At 37.9% G+C, this 18236-nt stretch overlaps 1 protein-coding gene and 1 long non-coding RNA gene across 3 annotated transcripts in view; one reads left to right on the top strand and one right to left on the bottom strand.

Annotated features, from left to right (window-relative positions):
* Positions 1 to 18236, top strand: part of RGS17 (regulator of G protein signaling 17) — a 91664-nt gene that overhangs the window by 18887 nt on the left and 54541 nt on the right. The window lies entirely within an intron of this gene.
* The window catches only part of LOC145723147 (uncharacterized), a 28997-nt gene continuing 23969 nt past the window's right edge, over positions 13209 to 18236 (bottom strand). Inside the window, exon 3 of the long non-coding RNA XR_014148010.1 lies at positions 13209 to 13657. This is a non-coding gene — a long non-coding RNA (uncharacterized LOC145723147). The remainder of the gene's footprint in view (positions 13658 to 18236) is intronic.

Below are 18236 nucleotides of genomic sequence, written 5' to 3'. Positions count from 1 at the left end.
CCACAGATATCCATGTGGCTCACTTCCTTATCTCCTTTATCTTTGTTCAGATGTCACCTTTTCAGGGACAACTTCCTTGACTACTATTTAAAATTGCAAGTTCCCTCTCCCTTGCTACCCTCCACCTTGCTTCTCTCTATAGCACTTAGAAGTCCTGTGTGATTTTTATGTCTTTTACTCATTTCTGTATTCCAGGTACTAAAACAGAGCCTAGCTCAAAGTAGCCATTCAATGAATATTTGTTGAATAAATCAGTGAATCCATCTGACATGTGCAACAGCTCTTCTTGGATATTTCTCTTTGAATAATCTTTATGTCCATGAACTAATTTCAGGTCCGGTAGTTGGTTAATGTCTGATCTTAGTCAAACATGTTCTGGCTTAAGAGTCATTTATCTTGGGTTTCACTCTTGGCTCTGCCACTTACTAATTATGTGACCTTGAGTGAGACATTCCATCTTTCTGGGTCTGGTTTTTCTCATTTATAAAACAGGGCTAATGATACCTAGTGAATTACCAGGAGTATGACAAATACTTCAACAAGCAAACATGTTGTTTGATAACTATTTTTATTTATTATCTGTACGAAGAACCGAAGAGGCAACATGGCATAATGAACAGTCAAACGGATGTAGATTTGATGTCTGTCTCTACCGCTTGTTAGCTGTATGATTCTGAGGAATTTTACCTCCTTTCCTTAAATAAAGAAGATGTTTTATCTCAGAATTGATTGAAATACCAAGTGAAGTAATATACCATGTTTCAACAATTCTATATACAGGTGGGGTTTTTTTCATATTTTAGCATTTTCAGAACTCAGTATGTACTTGGACTTTACAATCAGTGATGTCTTATGTTCAGTGAAATGTGGCATCTACTTCAAAACTTTTATATGTTAAACAGGATGGTAATTATAGTTTAGACTCTTTGAGGTCACTCTGACAATTTTAAAATATTTGTCTCTCTCCCTTATTGGGAAAAAGTGGCTTTCAGTGAATAATGACAAAGAAGTGAATTTTTATCTTAAAATGTTTAATAGCCATTATTTTGCAGGTTGTCTTTAAAATTTGTTACTTCTTCTTCTGATTTTACACAAAAGAAAAGAAACCATATATTTATCTAATGTATTAACAAGAAGGTAATTTGCTCAGCTTAGTTCCTCATAATAAGAGGAGGGCCCTTTGTTTTTCTGGGTCCCTCTCCCTGTATCTCCACCTCGGGTTTGGTTTATGCTTTCTCTTCCCTTTGGTTTGGTCATGGAGAACAAGAATAGAAGAATATCCTGGCAACCTCAGCAACCGTACTTTAACAGAATACGGGTTGCTAGGAGAAGAGGGTAGTAGCCGCACTTGAGAGGACACGTGGTTCTGCTGGCCTGGAGGAGCCAGTGGGCTGTGGCAGAAACCACCAGACAGGGCAGCCCTTCTCCACCCTGCCTTCTGCAGGAAGGCATGGAAATAGAACTCTCCTGCCATGCCGTCCGTCAACGGGTGGTAATATTTTCTGGCTATTTTGAATAAAATATACACACAAAGGGAATAAAAACGTGATTACTACTAAAGATGTCATCATAAAGAAATGGCATATTTCAGCCCATTAGTCTGAAAACCCTCTCCTGTTACACAGAAACTACCAATGCAGTGTTATAATCAACAGTAGGCCATTACTCAAATGCTGCATCCCCCTGTATGTTTTGTGGTTTGTTGTAGTGCCCTGGTTTTTAGTTAACAGAATTGGAGAAGAGTAAATGACGAGGACTGTGTGTATGACTGCAAGAAATTCTATACACAGTAGCCATGCTCTTTGCTCACTGGACTATAACCATTCTGAGATGGATGTATACTTTCATAATGATTTGCAGGGAGAAGGCTCATTGCATAGTTCATTTTATTCATCCGACAATTATGGCTGAGGTTCCACCAAGTGCCAGCCATGGAGTATCAGGGCTGTGGCCCAAAAGAAATATTTTAAGATAGAATGCACAAAGCAAGACCCATACACAATGAAAATAGAATGCCTAATGTTTGCATTGTACTGTTCCTTTAGTTAATAAGGGCACAAAAATGTTTTGGGCTTAGCCCTTATTAGCATTTGAAAGAAAGCAATATTCAGACAAACATTTTTGGATCCATCCACATAGGCTAGCCCTCATTTGGCAACTGTGATTAGATTCCTCCCCATGCACAGGGGGCCTGGGGGGACCCTGAGTGACCACCACTGTCTATGACATTGTCTGTGAGGGAGTGAGATAGGCCCACAAAAGTCAATGAACGATCCCCGGAGAATTTTAAGAAAACTCAGATAGTCATCGGTCCTACCGGTTTTCATTATCTGCTTGATGGCTTCTGGACAAAGTCTGACTGCAGTATACACCTATTACATTCCGTAGCTGCGTTTCTTAGATTAAGGAACACGTGATTCCGTTCATCCAGTTGCAAGGCCTGTTTTCCCTTCTCTGAAGAACTGATTAACCAGATGGACGTGGAAGAAATTCCTCGAACTCGTGAGCCTATGCTAACTAATTCTTTGATTATTTTTTCCCTTTGATCTGAACATTAAATAACGTTAGCTTCCATTTGGGTATGCTTCAATCCAAAATAAAAACGGAAAGAGGTTACAGAGTGGTGCGGATATGACTTCAGCATGGAACTTAGAAACATTGTTTTTCTTTGGGAAAGGCTAGAAATTTATATCCAAAAAGAAAGTTCTAGTACAACGAATTATTCTATTCCTTCTTAGTCCCAGATCACATTTTTGGGAACATAACAACTCTAGAACTAGTCTTTCTGCATGTTCGCATATGTTTGTATACATATACACGTATTATATTCATGGTTTTACTTAACTTGAAAGATGTGTGAGTTTTGCCAGTTTGACCCCTAGGGAAAAAATCAGCGACAGACTATGTCTCTGGCAGGCTGCATTTCCTCTCCTCCCTACTGATGTCCCATCTGACTCTCCCAGCATCATCTGGTATCTGCTGTTAGGACTTATGGAAGGAGTGAGGTGATAAGGCTTATCACTTCCCTTAATAGAAGGCTGTGAAGGAGCAGAATGCCTTTGAAGGTACAAAGACAGGTCACGGCGTCTGGTGGGATGTCAGGCATTGAATCTGGTATCTTGCTGGTAGGTACCACTTCTTAACCACCTAACATAGTCACCCAGGGGGCCCTAAGGCCACTCCTACCAGCCTCTATTTTCCTTTTATGAAGGGATTCTGCTGTAGATAGAAAAGATGTCTGCCATCACTTTTAAATCAATAGCATATAATATGGTCACTAATAGAATATGTAGCAATAGAGTGGGTGTGAACTTTGAAGTCTGTCAGACTAGGTTCAAATCTTAATTCAAGTGCTTGTAAAGTGGAGAGTATTTACCCATCAGGATTATAAAGAATACATTAGGTAAATTAAAATATCTAGCAATCATGTCTAGTATCTCTTAGTACTTAAACTTTTATTCCCAGACTTCAGCAATCCTTTGACCACACAGGGACCTAAACTCCATTAATGAATTGTCCTTCATCCCCTTGATGTCCTCTCGCTCCTGGATGTGAAAACTTTTGTAAAAGTTTGTCTCCAGATTGCTATTGTCTAAACGCTATTGGGCACATAATAGTTGTTCAATAAGTGTTGGATTAAAAGAAGAAGAAATGAATGTAATGAATGTTTAAACCCACAGGTCATTTTTCTTTGCTTTCATTCTTAAGAAATATTTGACCATTTTCTCATGCAGTAACAGCACATATTTTATCAAGAGCTACACGTAATAGCTGACTAGTTCACTGCTTTTTCCATTATTTGTCAAGGAACAAATAAGTCAAAGTGCCCATTAAGCTATTACACTTCATTCTTAAGTTACAATCCAACGAGACACTGAGTTGAAACAGCCACAAAACAAAGAGGTTCTGGATGGTTCTGCTATCACCAATGTTATTTTTAGCGGAAGAGGCCCTGTGATAAAGAAGGCCAGTCTCTACCTTTGGCCATGTTTTTCACATGCTTTCTACCGTCTTCCTAAAACCCTTCAAGAAAAGTTCATCTGAGGTAAACATGAAAGAGATTTTCAGTTTTAAATGAAGCATTCAACCTAAAGACATGAAGGCCAGTGCTGTGACCCTTTTGTCCATCAAGTTCGACAGCTCAAATTTTGTAATGGGACATTTTCCCTCCAGACAAACGAAATACCCTATATTTTGGAGGTTAGTGGGAACTATTATTTACATGGCAATGGCCACAATGGCCATAGAGCTGTAATAGAATCATCTGCAAGCTGAAAGAGACGAGATTGTCATCTAGTTTGATCCTCCTCCTGTTAGGGAAAAGGCAGGGGAAACCCAGTGAGAAGAAGTGGTTGACTTACTGTGATAAGGAGGTGAACCCAGCTTGACACCCATGATCTCAGTTTTGCAGTTGCTCTTGCTTACTGAGCGTTTAAGTGCAGAGCAAACAGTTTGCCAGGCCTTTTTACGTGCATCACAAAATCCTCACAATAAGGTAGTGAGGTTAAGTCTTCTTATCATTCCTTTTTTTTTTTTTTTTCAAATGAGGAAACAGCCCAGAGAGGCTAAGTAACATTTCTGTATTACACAGCAAGTAAGTGTCAGAGCCTGTCTTCAGACTCATTGAATGCATTTTCCCCCAACCCTTTATGTCCTTTCCTACCCTATGCCTTCGCATATGATGTCTCTCCTACCTGGCAGGCCTGTTAGCCCTCTTCTCTCATTCTTTTCTTTTTTAAAAATCGTATTTATTTATGAGACAGAGAGAGAGAGGGCAGGGAGAGGAGCAGAGGGAGAGGGACGAGCAGAGGGAGAGGGACAAGCAGACTCTGTGCTGAGCGCCGAGCCAACACTGGGTTCGATCCCAGGACCCTGAGATCATGACCTGAGCCCAAACCAAGAGTCAGATGCTTAACCAACTGAGCCACCCAGGTGCCCCCCCACTTCCCTCATTCTTAACACCCAACTGAAATGTCACTACTTTGGGAAGCCACTCCAGCCCTCTCCTCTGGATTCCAGTAACACTTTGTTCATACCTCTGTCAAAGCCCATATATTGTGGCATTATGAATTCTCTACTTGTGTCTTTCTTCCCACAACACTGTTACCCGCCTGAAGACTCTGTCTTACTTTTCCCGTACATTTCTTGGACTTAGCATTCATCCAGGACATAGAAGATACCTAACGAGTGTTAGTTGGATGACTATATTATAAGACAAACTCTGTGTTTTCAAGAACTGGAAAGCTGATATATTCAGATTTTCAGAGCTGAAAACAGTTTGGATCCTAAGTATTATTTGTACTTATTTGCAAATCAAGCTACAAATATTTCTTATAGACTCTAAATAAATCAAGTGCCTTCCCATATGGAGAATTATGCATCCCTTTTACGATTCAGCCAATATGAATAATATATAATTAGATCATTTTTTCATAATCTGCCAAAAATTGGAGAAATGGCATTCTGGTAACCAATTTGAGATCCTTCCTCTTAAAATACTTATTTGAGAATCATTTGGAGTAGTTTTAGAAATTTTGAATTCTGTATCTCTATAGAATAGCATATATAATTCAAAACCCTGCTGTACTACAGATTCAATTATTAAATGGATAGATTTTCCTAGAGTAAATACATCTGGTATGCAATTTCAAAATAATTTATCAAATTGCAGCATTTTACCAGAACACAAAGTAGAAATATTTAAAATCATGAACATAACAATACTACTTCAAAAATGTTTCTCCTGTTTTATTCATGTTGTATTCTTTTTGCTGCTTCTGTTTTGATGTTTTTTAAGATACCTATCACATGGTGGCCAAGATGTACACCCTTAAATCACTTTTAATAGAGTCTCTTTAATATCAAAGTACTCATTATGGAACATAATGATTCTCTCTCTGCTACTCAGAATCTTTGAATTATTTGCTAGTAGCTGAACAAAACTGAATTTCAAAAATATTGTGTATGTGCCCTCAGAGAACAAGTCCCTTAAATTTGTATTTTCCCCAAATTATATGAATGTTTTCCTCAAAAAAAATAAGATTACTGGTAGCCAGAATCACTGAGACAGAAAATACGACAGTGGTTGTCACAGGCTGGGGCGGGGAGGGAAGAATGGGGAGTTTCTATATAATGGGTTTACAAGGCAGAAATAGTTCTACAGGTGGATGGTGCTGAGGTAGCACATTGTGAATGTATTTAATACCACTAAACTGTACACCCAAAAATGGTTTAGATGGTAAATTTTATGTTTGTATATTTTACCACAATAAAATTTTAGGGGAAAAAAGTTACAGTAGTCACTTCAAAGTCTTCTTACGCTGGAAAAAAGTGCTAATGAGAAATAAGAGTTGGTCAGTGATATTTTACCAAAATTTTGCCACAACTCCATTGAAGAGAATTTAAGAGCATGGTGCTCTGGTTTCAACACTGGCATCATTAACTCAATATATTTATTGAATAATTGATCCCAGCTCTCTGCTTAGATCTTCAGTGATAGTTTAATCAAAAATCGGGCTATTTATCTCATTATTTTCACACCCCATGACAGGCATATTAATGCAAACACAGGAATCCATACACAAAAATAAATAGCATATCCATGATGGATTAATAAAAATGATATGCATATTCTAGAAATATGTAATGACTCTTTCAGAAATTCCCACAAAAACATACAAAACAAATATTAAACTCTTAATGGACATGCCTGAGATTTTGCATTATTATTAAAATTGTTTTTGGGAGATAAATGTTTATCTTATTTAATTTATGAAGATTATGTTGGCCACAACATTATATTTGAATGTGGTAACTATAAAAACTACCTGTTGACTGTGGTAATATTTTTAAAGATTTTATTTATTTATTTGACAGAGACACAGCAAGAGAGGGAACACAAGCAGGGGGTGGAGGAGAGGGAGAAGCAGGCTCCCCGCTGAGCAGCAAGCGTGACACAGGGCTTGATCCCAGGACTCTGGGATCAAGACCTGAGCCAAAGGCAGACACTTAACGACTGAGGCCCCCAGGCACCCCTGTGGTAATTTTTTAAAAAGATTTATTTATTTATTTGAGAGAGAGAGAATGTGCATGTGCACATGGTGGGGGGTGGGGGGTGGGGAAGAGTAGAGGGGAAGGAAGAGGGACAAGCAGACTCCTCACGGAGTGCAGAGTCCATTGTGGGGCTAGATCTCATGACTCTGAGATCATGACCTGAGCTGAAACCAAGAATCGGATGTTTAACCAACTGAGCTACCCATGTGCCCCTGAATGTGGTAATTATAAAAAAGAGTAAAAACTTTTTTAAATTGAACATCCTGACTCAATGTTTTATGGAGATTTAACTAACAACAAAACGGATATTCTGTTTGGAAGAAGGTATAAAACCCCCTGCACTGAAAATACATGCCTGGGGATGGATGAGAAGGGGAAAAGAAAGAAAGGGGGCTGGAAAATTATTTTGAGACTTTTGCCCTTCTCCCGTTGATTGCTTGTGCAATTTTCAATTTATTGATACATTGAAAACATCTCAAAGAACTATAAGGGAAACAAACCGAAAAAGAATTAAAATTACTCCCCCTAAAAAAATAAAAAATAAAATTACTGGGGCACCTGGGTGGCTCAGTTGTTGGGCGTCTGCCTTCAGCTCAGGTCGTGATCTCAGGGTCCTGGGATCGAGCCCCACATCAGGCTCCCTGCTCGGCGGGAAGCCTGCTTCTCCCTCTCCCACTCCCCCTAAAAAAATAATAATAATAAAATTACTGGGGCTCCTGGGTGGCTCAGTCAGTTAAGCGCCTGCCTTGGGCTTAGGTCATGATTTCAGGGTCCTGGGATCAAGCCCCACATCAGGCTCTCTGCTCAGCAGGAAGCCTGCTTCTCCCTTTTACTCTCCTTCTGTGCACTCTCTCTCTCTCAAATAAATAAATAAAATCTTTAAAAAAAGAATTAAAATTACTCAGTGGAAACTCATCTATTTCCTAGTGATACAGAACCAGACTTCCTAAAGTTGTTCAGTGCTCTAAATTTTCTGTATTTGATGTTCAGAGTAAGTGTCATGATGAAAACATAGAAATTAGATGGAGAAAAGCAGAGGACTAGCACTTGTTCTCAAATAAAGGGGATTTTTTTCCTCTAGTCACCAATTTTAAATGCGTATCACTTGAATATTATAGTCATCCTACCTTGGATCATGGATGTGTGTAACAGAGTGTAGAAGACTACATACAGAAAACCTCATCCCTTGATGATACTAGATAGAGCATAATCATATGTATATACTACACTTTCATACACACTCCAGTATTTGGGCTTGAGGACAACCCTGTAGGTATTAGAGGACTTTATTCCTATTTCACAGATAGAGAAACAGGCTCAATGAATTTAACTGACTTGTTAAAGGTTACCCAGGGCTGAAGCCCAAGTCTTCTGGCTACAAGACCAGTGATCCTTTTGCTAGATCACTTTGAGTTTCTCTCCAGGGAGCAAAATGGAAATTTATTGTATATTTATCCCCTTATCTACTAAACGAAGATTGTGTTGAGTAATGCCCTTCTGGGCCTCTCTCTGTTCTCCCTATCTCTGTGCACTCTGTAAAGTATATGTACCGTTTATCCTACCCTTTAATTATCTTACCCAGATGTGTTGCAGTATCCCCACCACTTGTCCCCTTGTTTATTCCTCATCCTTGAAGAAAGGCAAGGAATGGTCATAATCAGGAGTTGGGTCCCTTGCATGGTAGTTATGGGGTTTATGGAAGATAAAGTGAACTTTCTCCTTGTGGAACAAAGAAAGATGAAGCAAACCAATGCTAAAATCACATGTGCATCATTGCCTTAAAAAATAGTCACCATATTAGTTACCAGTGAAAAGGACAACCCTGGAGAAGAGTGAGTTTCAGGGATACAGAAAGAATCAGGTCAGATTACCCTAATAGTCTAAAATGGAGTTCATCTGCCTGTAGATAGCAGGAACGTACCATGAAAAATATCCGTGTTGAACAACACCAACCTAGGGGCGCCTGGGTGGCTCAGTTGTTAAGCATCTGCCTTCGGCTCGGGTCATGATCCCAGCGTCCTGGGATCAAGTCCTGCATCGGGCTCCCTGCTTGGCAGGAAGACTGCTTCTCCCTCTCCCACTCCCCCTGCTTGTGTTCCTTCTCTCGCTGTGTCTCGCTCTGTCAAATGAATAAATGGGATCTTAAAAAAAAAAAAAAAAACAAGAATAAGAACAATACCAACCTAAAACCTGGAATCAAAGGAGACACCACATGTGCAGTATTTTTTTAATTAAAAAAATGTTTCAAGTGCATAGTACCTGGTTGTAAGACTAATTAATTACTGTTGATAACAACATTTCCTAAGTAACATCTTCATATTTCTTGGTTTCCTCAAGTTATCCATAGTCTTTGGTAGGACTCTCTTTCTCCTATAGGAGAGTGAAAATTTAGTATTCTGAAGCTCCTGATAATGTCAGGAGTTAGTCAGTCCATGTCCCCCCTTTTACTGGTTTCCAAATGAAAGCAAATCATAGAAGGAAATTGAAACCATAACTGCTTCTGTAACACTTTGTTCCTCAGGGGGTACTTGGACTAAAAGGAATGCACAACAGCAAAACACATTTGAGGTACAAGTTATATGAGTCATCAGATGCTGTTTGTATAATTCCAAAACATTCATAAGCTAAATTGTACTGGGATAATTTGTGAGCAATGTTCTGACCTCTAGCATTTCCAAGTCTCACTTGACTTTGTAGCTTAGAGGTATTTTTTTAAAGTGGACTGTGTCGCTTTAGTTTTGTGATTCCCAAGCCCATTCTGCTCCAAGCCATGTATAATTGTACATTCTTTATTCAAAAGGCAGAGTGAATTGGATGGAGTTGGAGGTGGGTGAAGACAAGAAACACTCTATGACAAAACAACCAAATTAATGGATATTAATTTTTAGAATACTGATACCAAAATACTGTGGGTTCTTAGAGAGATCTTAATAAAACATATTGATAGCAGGAAGGGAAAAATGAAGGGGGGAAATCAAAGGGGGAGACAAACCATGAGAGACTATGGACTCTGAGAAACAGAGTTCTAGAGGGGAGGGATGGGGGGATGGGTTAGCCTGGTGATGGGTATTAAGGAGGGCACGTACTGCATGGAGCACTGGGTGTTATACACAAACAATGAATCATGGAACACTACATCAAAAAGTAATGATGTAATGTATGGTGATTAACATAACATAATAATAATAATAAAAAAACATATTGATAAAGCTTTAGCATCAAAAACTAAACAGCAAGAACACTTTTGACGGTCTTAAAGAAGCGAAGACCTAAGTCTTCAACTGCTGCTATGAAAATCATGAAGTTAAAGTTGCACCTCAGTATTTATTTTTTAGAGAGGGGAGAGAAAGAGAGAGCACGCGTGCGTGCGCGCGTGCACACACACACACACACACACACACACACACACGTGGTGGGGGAGGGGCAGAGGAAGAGAGACTCTTAAGCAGGCTCCAGGCTCAGCACAGAGTCCATAACAGGGCTGATCTCATGATCCTTGAGATCGTAACCTGAGCCAAAATCAAGAGACGGACACTTAACCAACTGAGCCACCCAGGCACCCCATGCACCTTAGTATTTAGATAGATCAACAAAACAGCATTTTCTTCAGGCAAAGAAGACTTATCCAAAGTGGACATACCTTGTAAGATTCTAACATAGCGCTTCTCTAGATGGGTTAAAAGATGAATTATGTCTAAATTTTTTAAAAGAAAAGAATACAAAACAGTAATGTTTTGAAAATTTTTTAATGATTTTCTTAAATAACTGGCTTACATTAAGTTTTCTTGTAGTAGTAAACATCTGTCTTAGGATATTTCCAGCCGAATCTGGACATCGTATTTCCATCAGTTTCCCTAATGCACTCTTTCTTTTTCATGTAAGAAGCTCATGGTTTGATCTAAATATGTGTTTTGCCAAATACTGATTGAAAACTGATATTCATTTTTTTAATTCCCCCAAGTTTACAGAATATTATTCAATGAAAACAGTATTTTGAACTCAAGTATTTGTAGTAGGATCTTTATGCTTAAATTATGGATTTTAAGTGTTGTATCTTTGCATAAAACATACCCATACTTCTGGGAACATTAGTTCAACAACCATTAATGATGGTATTTCCTTAAAAATACTCAAGGGTTTACACTTGGCAAAATTATTAGACAGTTCTCCAAAATAACCACATTTTTCAAGAGTGAAATTCAGTATCTCAATACACCAATGGAAGACATTTTTACAATCAGTTGCGCTTTTACACAATTGTATTCCTAGGCAGCCTCAACATGTGAATATCATTTTCTAATGAGCTTAATTAGTAGGAATCTATTCTAGATTCATGCTTTGCATAAACCAAACTTATTATTCCATGTAACTTTCTGGCCTATAGAATTAAGTAACTATAAATACTAAAATTTCTTTAAAATACTTAAAAATGTTTAAATTATTTAGTCTTCCTAAATATGTTTATCCTTGCCTAAGTCTTATATTTATTATTGTATTGATTGTTGTTAAGTGGTTTTATTGTAGGCATTAGCAACTAGGGGATGAAATGTATATTTTTGCCTCCGTCTACTGTAGAATACCCTTAATAATGAAGTTATCCGCATCCCAATATTTCCTTTTTCATAAATTGATAATATTTCTTTTATCTAAATTGATTTCCCTAACACTGTAGAACAAATAACATTTGTGAAAAGGAAAATTTGATTATTCTGAAAGCTTCGTGTACTGTTCAGTCCTTAAGTTAATCAAAGAAAAGTAGGTCAACAGTAAGATAGTACTGCCAAGAGAATCCTCTTTTAAAGATTATGTGGACTATATGTTGATGTCTGGAAAAGATTTATTAATACTTTATCTTTTACCTGGAAGAAAGGTTTCATTACACATTTAATAGACTAGGCCTAGATATTTTAACCAGAATGATACAAAAATTATAAAATTATGTAATTATAAATTTTATATATATATATTTATATTACATGTATAAAATACTAGGAGATTTTTTTTCTTTAGCAGACTGTAAAATGAGTAAATAGTGAAAGAAAAACCAAGTTTAAACAGATCATCAGTGTGGGTAATTGCCTTGAAAAAAAGATGGTGTAATCTTCTGTATCAATTTTAGAATCACACTTTTTTGTATACATCTACCCAAATTTTCTTAATATCACTTTTTTTTTACACAAAAGTGCCATGCCTCTTTAATGTGTTGATGGCAGAAGCAGCATTCACCAAATGACTGGACCACTTCCAAACTGTTCCTTTCAACCACTTAATCACCAACATTACAGTTAGAACCACGGTTTTCAGTTTTATTAAAAATGGACTTTCTGTTTCTAGTTGAAACATTTTTTAGAATTCTAATTTCAAGAGTGTAAATGTTTTTACTAATTGGATTCAGTTGGCAAGATGAGCACATAAATCTATTTCTGCTTGCCCAAATCCCTTAAGAAAGAAATATATGTATATATAAATATAAATAAGTGTTTTATGATACATCCATGGTAATAATGAAGGAGGAAAAAAGAGAGTACCATTGGCTGAATCTTTGATTTTGAGGCATTCCTGAAAGAAACAAGACAAGAGGAAACCATAGTCCAAAAAATGTTTGACAAAACTCTCTTATAGGTGGGAACAGTTTTAGAGCTTCTGCAAACACATAGTCAAAATACATAGGGTAGGATGTGTTTCTGGGAAAATCATTAGATGAGCAATTGGAACTGCAGGTGGACCAGCTGAATTGTTACTCATTCTTTTTCCCCTTATAATAATCTGGGCAGCTGCAGTGTTTACCCCAGGCTAAAGCAGCAAATATGGCTTAAAAAGACATGGTACTATCCCAGATGGCTTGTAATCTGAAATATAAATGGGTAAACCACATACTCCAAAGATAAGCTACCTGCATGCACCTTACCCCCAGCATGGCACACTCTGCACCCCACAGTCAACAGAAGTACCTGCAGATGGGCAAACAGATGGGAATCTCACATACCAAGATGAGTAGACCGCCAAGGAAGACCAAGAAAGACAAATATCATGAAAGAAATGCAATAATGCCAACAAATTGAGGGCCTAATATCTGAGAAAACAAAATAAAAACTTTAAAATAAGAATAATGATGTCCTCAGAGTTCATGTAAAACATAAAATACCTCAAAATAAAAATAAAGTTCTAAAAAGGAAACAATTAGACATCGGAAATAAAAAATACATTTATTTGTAAGCTTAACAAGGATAATAGGCCAGGTTTAATGCATATGAAATGTTTAATGAAAATAATAAAACATGGGTTCAGTTTTATACTGTACTCGGCATCTGTACTAGTTATTCACTGTTATATAAAACTTGTCACCCCAAAACTTGGTAAGTAGTGAAACCAACAAATATTATCTCACAGTTTCTCTGGGTCAGGCATCTGGGCACAGTTTATCTGAGTGCTTCTGACATAAATTGTCTCACGAGGCTGCAAAGAGAGTGTCACCTGGGGCTTCAGTCATCTCAAGGCTCAGCTGGGGACAAATCTTCCAAACTCAGTCATATGGGTGTTGGCAGAAGTCTTCTAGTCCTCTCTGGCTGTTGGCTGGACACATCAGTTCCTTACCACATGGGCTCTGCCACAAAATGTCAGAGTGAGGGATGAGAGAGAGGGGCCAAGACAAGCCATAGTCTTTTTATAACCTAATCTAGAAGTGACATCTCATCACTTTTGCCTTATTCCTTAACAGTGAGTCAGTAAGTCCAACCCATAGTCCAGAAGAGAGGATTACACACATTTGTGTGACTACAGGGAGGCAGGGATCATTGGGAGCATTTCAGGTTCTCAAAAGTGCCCTCCCATTACATCATTAGCTCAAAGCTCAGACTCTCCTCTAAATCAGATCCAGGTCTGCTTAGGCATAGTTCCTTAATAAGAGCTCACTGAGCACTCCATCTGTAAGATGAAGAGACCTCCAACATCCAATGGTGGGACGGGCAAAGGAGAACCACTATAGACATTTCTCTTCAAAAGTGGGGAGGGGGGATGGGAAACTCAAAAAAATTACTGTTCCATAGAAATTCTGGAAAATGTTAGGGAAGCTGGGAAAATGTTGGGGAAGTTGGGAAAATGTTGGAAGTTCTTGATTAGATCTCAAGGGCTAGGACTAATTCCCCATGCCTCTCAGCTCTGCATCTGAGACATCTTTCCTTTTCTTTGAAAGGCAGCATGTGTTTGCAGCTGAATAGTATGTGCAAATGTTTGCATTGTGAAAGACTAGAGAAACAACTAAGAGTTGTTTCTAGGTTATAGAATATTTTTGATCATTGTGAATATCTGTGTTTCCTAAATTTTCCGCAATAAACATCTTCAACTTTTGTAAAAGACACACACAAAACTTTTTTTTTTTAAGAATGGAGGAAAACGTACTTAATTCAATATCCAAAGGTAATCTAATGAACTAATTTTTATTACCAGATCACAAGACATAAAATGTATAAATCACATTGCCAGTTTATTAATTCATATTAAGAAATATTACTGCTGGCATTCTTTCCCTATAGCATTAATTAGGTGAAAACTAAGTCAAAATGAGAAGATTGCTTGAACACTGAATCCAAGCAAGAGATAGAATGAGTAACCTGTATCTTCACAATGTAGGTTGATCAGTGTTTTCACTGTGGTACAAATGGTTAAAATGAGTCAGTCTGTCCAGTGATACATGGCCTTGAGCTGAGCTGGTTTTGCCTTCCAAATCTGTGTCTGCTGTGTGAAGAGATCATCTCTCTTCTGTTAAACCAGTTTTCCTCACAGAATACAATTCAGTAGCTTAGATTTCCGTCTTAAAATACAATTGCATTTGTATCGTGTGTCCTAAACCACTTTATCCCAGCTGTTACAAAAATATCGGGGGGTGATTCTTGCAAATGACAAACACCTTTATATTTGAATTCTCACTAATTTTACTCTCAGAGTTCTGTTACTTCTTTGTTACTTTCATGTACTAAGAATATTTTGGTTGCACTTCCTGAATTACTTTTTAAAGATTCAGTGTCTTCGACATTGGTAGACTTTTCTTCCTCTAGAAACCTACCTACCACCTAAGTAATAGTGCCTACCTCTCAATTAAATGATGTAATATATTTAGTGTGTTTAGAATGTTGCCTGCTGGCATTAACCATAGTAATAATAATGCTTGAGCATTTAAAACTATCCTGGAAGGGACATTGTAGGAGTTTGCATTTCCTTCAGGGCAGCTATAAATATGTTATCCATCACAGTGAATGTGGCATCGCTTCTTCCTCCAGAGATCTTTAAAAACGGGATTCATAATTTCAGTATAATTGATGTGCTGGCTGATTTTATAAAGTGAGAAATGAAATCAGTGACCCCGGGTGTTCTGTTTTACCCTGGTGATCCAATGGTAATTTTTCTCATGCTTAGAATTAACTTTCAGATAGCCTGTGAATTATAGAATATATTTATAAAAGTACTATATCCAAATTTGTCATTAGTTCTGAAAATCAATTCTCATTGAATATGATGAATCATGGCATCATGCTGTCATATATATATAGTCATTTTCTCCTTTTGGGGAGTGGGGGTGGGGAGCAACAGGATACAATTGTCATGGTGCATTTTGTGGTTCAATCCATAAAAGAATTCTTGAAACACTTATTTTAGTGTAGTGGTCAGGAATAACTAAAGGCTGTGAGTTAGCAGGGATGTAATTATCCTTCAGGGGTTGAAGGTTGTTTCTCTTAGACCAAGACAGGAGAACATGGATCTCAAGAACTCTGCTGAATTATCAGACAGTACAATTGATCAGGCTAAAAGGACATCCCATCTCCTTTACACTCCATCTTCGTATGTGAATCCCTCTAAATAAAATCATGTAAACCTGCACAGTAAACGTATTATACTCATACTTGCAGACTGGGTGTGTGTGCTTTTTTTTTCAAAAGGTCAATGTCTTGGGCACTTACTTGATTTTGTTAAGGAAGAAAATGTAAGAATAATGAATAAATGTGGCTATGAAATCCAACATATTATTTACTAATGCCATTGATAGCTACAGAGACAACCAGACATTTTGTGAGTGATTTTTCTTTCAATTAGAGCTGTACTACTCAAAGCATATTCTGTGGACTGATGCTGGTATGTGAGCTGATCGCTACTGATCAGTCACAGAATATAAAGCAGTGCACTGTTTTCCTTATTCTTTTGCAAACCCCTGATCTCAGTGTGGACCAGTAATACTCATTTTAGACTAGAATTTTGAGAAGCACTGAGCTAGAGGATTATAGTTCCAATCAGTTCTGCTAGCCTGCTGTCCATGTTATGGCCTCAGGGTCTGGTCTTGACCTTGCTGCTCATCTGCTATATGACCCTGATGAGATTTACTCAGCTGTTTGCATCTTGGTTTTCTCCTCTGTACGAAGGATGTGGCACTGATAATCTCTGAGCTCCTTTGCAGACCTGTAATTCAAATTGATGCAGTGATTGAGTTTAGGTGTAGAGAAAAGGCTAGGTAAATTATGGCAATTAAAAAATTATACTATTAACAGATGCCTGTGAATCCCGTGTGAGATGGAAGCATGATTTATGATAAGTGAGACAAATAGTATGCCCTATACCATCTGCAGAGACACTATTTCAACTATGTAAAAATACATACACAAAGAAGACTGAGCATACCTTTCAAAAAACACAATCTTAAAAGCGTTGTGAAACTCTGAGGACTATGCATTGACATTTTTCTTTCTCTGTTACCTAAATTTTTATAACATGGTTACATTCTTCACCAATATAAGTGAAGGAGTGGCATACAAAGGTATTCAGTTAAATGTAATACACCTACAATTTTTACTCTTTTTCTATATTCCTGCTCTGTTTTCACTTTTTGGAATATCCTGTGGCATTTCTGTGTTCCTTCTTCCTGTACCAAGTAAGGCTCTTCCAGAGCAAATACTTGTATATTTCCAGTCACTCTGGTTTCAAAGAAGCTGTTCAGTGGACGGTACCTGTGTAACCTTCTATTACATTAAAAGAGGCACAGCTTCCAGCTAAGCTAAGGCAGGCTCCACCTGTCCTTTATATTACCTCCTAGTCTTCTCAGAAACCTTAAATCACTTCCATCTTTAAAAGTAAAAAAATTTACTCCCTTGACTCTACATCCTTTTCAAGCTGTTCTCTACCATTCCTCTCCCCTTCACAACCAAACTTTGAAAGAGATGTTGAATCTTGTCTCCCTTGCCTTGCCTCACCTTTGTACCTCACCCCTTCTAATCAGTCTGATGCCCTAGACCATATATATAACCATTTTCTGATTGTCATTGACCCCCGTGTACTTAAATCCAATCAGTTATCTTGATCTCAGTGTCTATCAGATACAGAATCCACACTACAATAAAACAGAAAACAAACAAATTTGCTAAGGGCTTTTTAGTAGCTCACAGATTTCTAAGAGGGCCAGTGAGAAGCTCTGTAGCTAAATGTCCAGGAGCAAGGCCCAACTGGGACATTTGTAGAGAAAATACCATTGCTACTTCTGTTCAGCGTTGATAAAGCTCCAGGCTGGATGACAACCTCTGCTACTCCCATCCTTGAATAGCCAAACCCTAATACCACCTTACATTCCAGAAGACCAATTCTCTGCAATGTGGCCATCTCTACCCTCTTATAAATAAACAAATCAGTCATTCATCTAAATTCCAGTGACTTATTCATCACTACATTCTCACAACCCAAGATCATACATCATGCCTGAATGTTCTACATCAATACTATCAACGTTCCTATTTTATGATAATGAGGTTTGCAATGATATTTTCAGTATTTGCATGTGTGTGCACGTGTCTTTAAAAATAACCTCTTAGGGTGCCTGGGTGCTTCAGTGGGTGAAGCGTCTGCCTTTGGCTCAGGTCATGATCCCAGGGTCCTGGGATCGAGCCCCGCATCGGGCTCCCTGCTCGGCAGGAAGCCTGCTTCTCCCTCTCCCACTCCCCCTGCTTGTGTTCCCTCTCTCGCTGTCTCTCTCTGTCAAATAAATAAAATCTTTAAAAAAAATAAAAATAACCACTTAATCTGAAAGCTATATTACAGTTTTTGATATGGTAAAACTAACATTGTCTCCTCGAGAAAAGCATGCCATTTGGTAGTTTGCAGCATTAACAAATTCAAGCAGTTTTAACTTCTGACCTGACAATTTTAGC

Source organism: Leptonychotes weddellii, chromosome 8 (genome assembly GCF_054177405.1).
Source record: "Leptonychotes weddellii isolate Sample4059 chromosome 8, ASM5417740v2, whole genome shotgun sequence".
Taxonomy (NCBI): domain Eukaryota; kingdom Metazoa; phylum Chordata; class Mammalia; order Carnivora; family Phocidae; genus Leptonychotes; species Leptonychotes weddellii.
The sequence above is the reverse complement of the archived record's forward strand: the minus strand, read 5'-3'. Positions and strand labels throughout refer to the sequence as shown.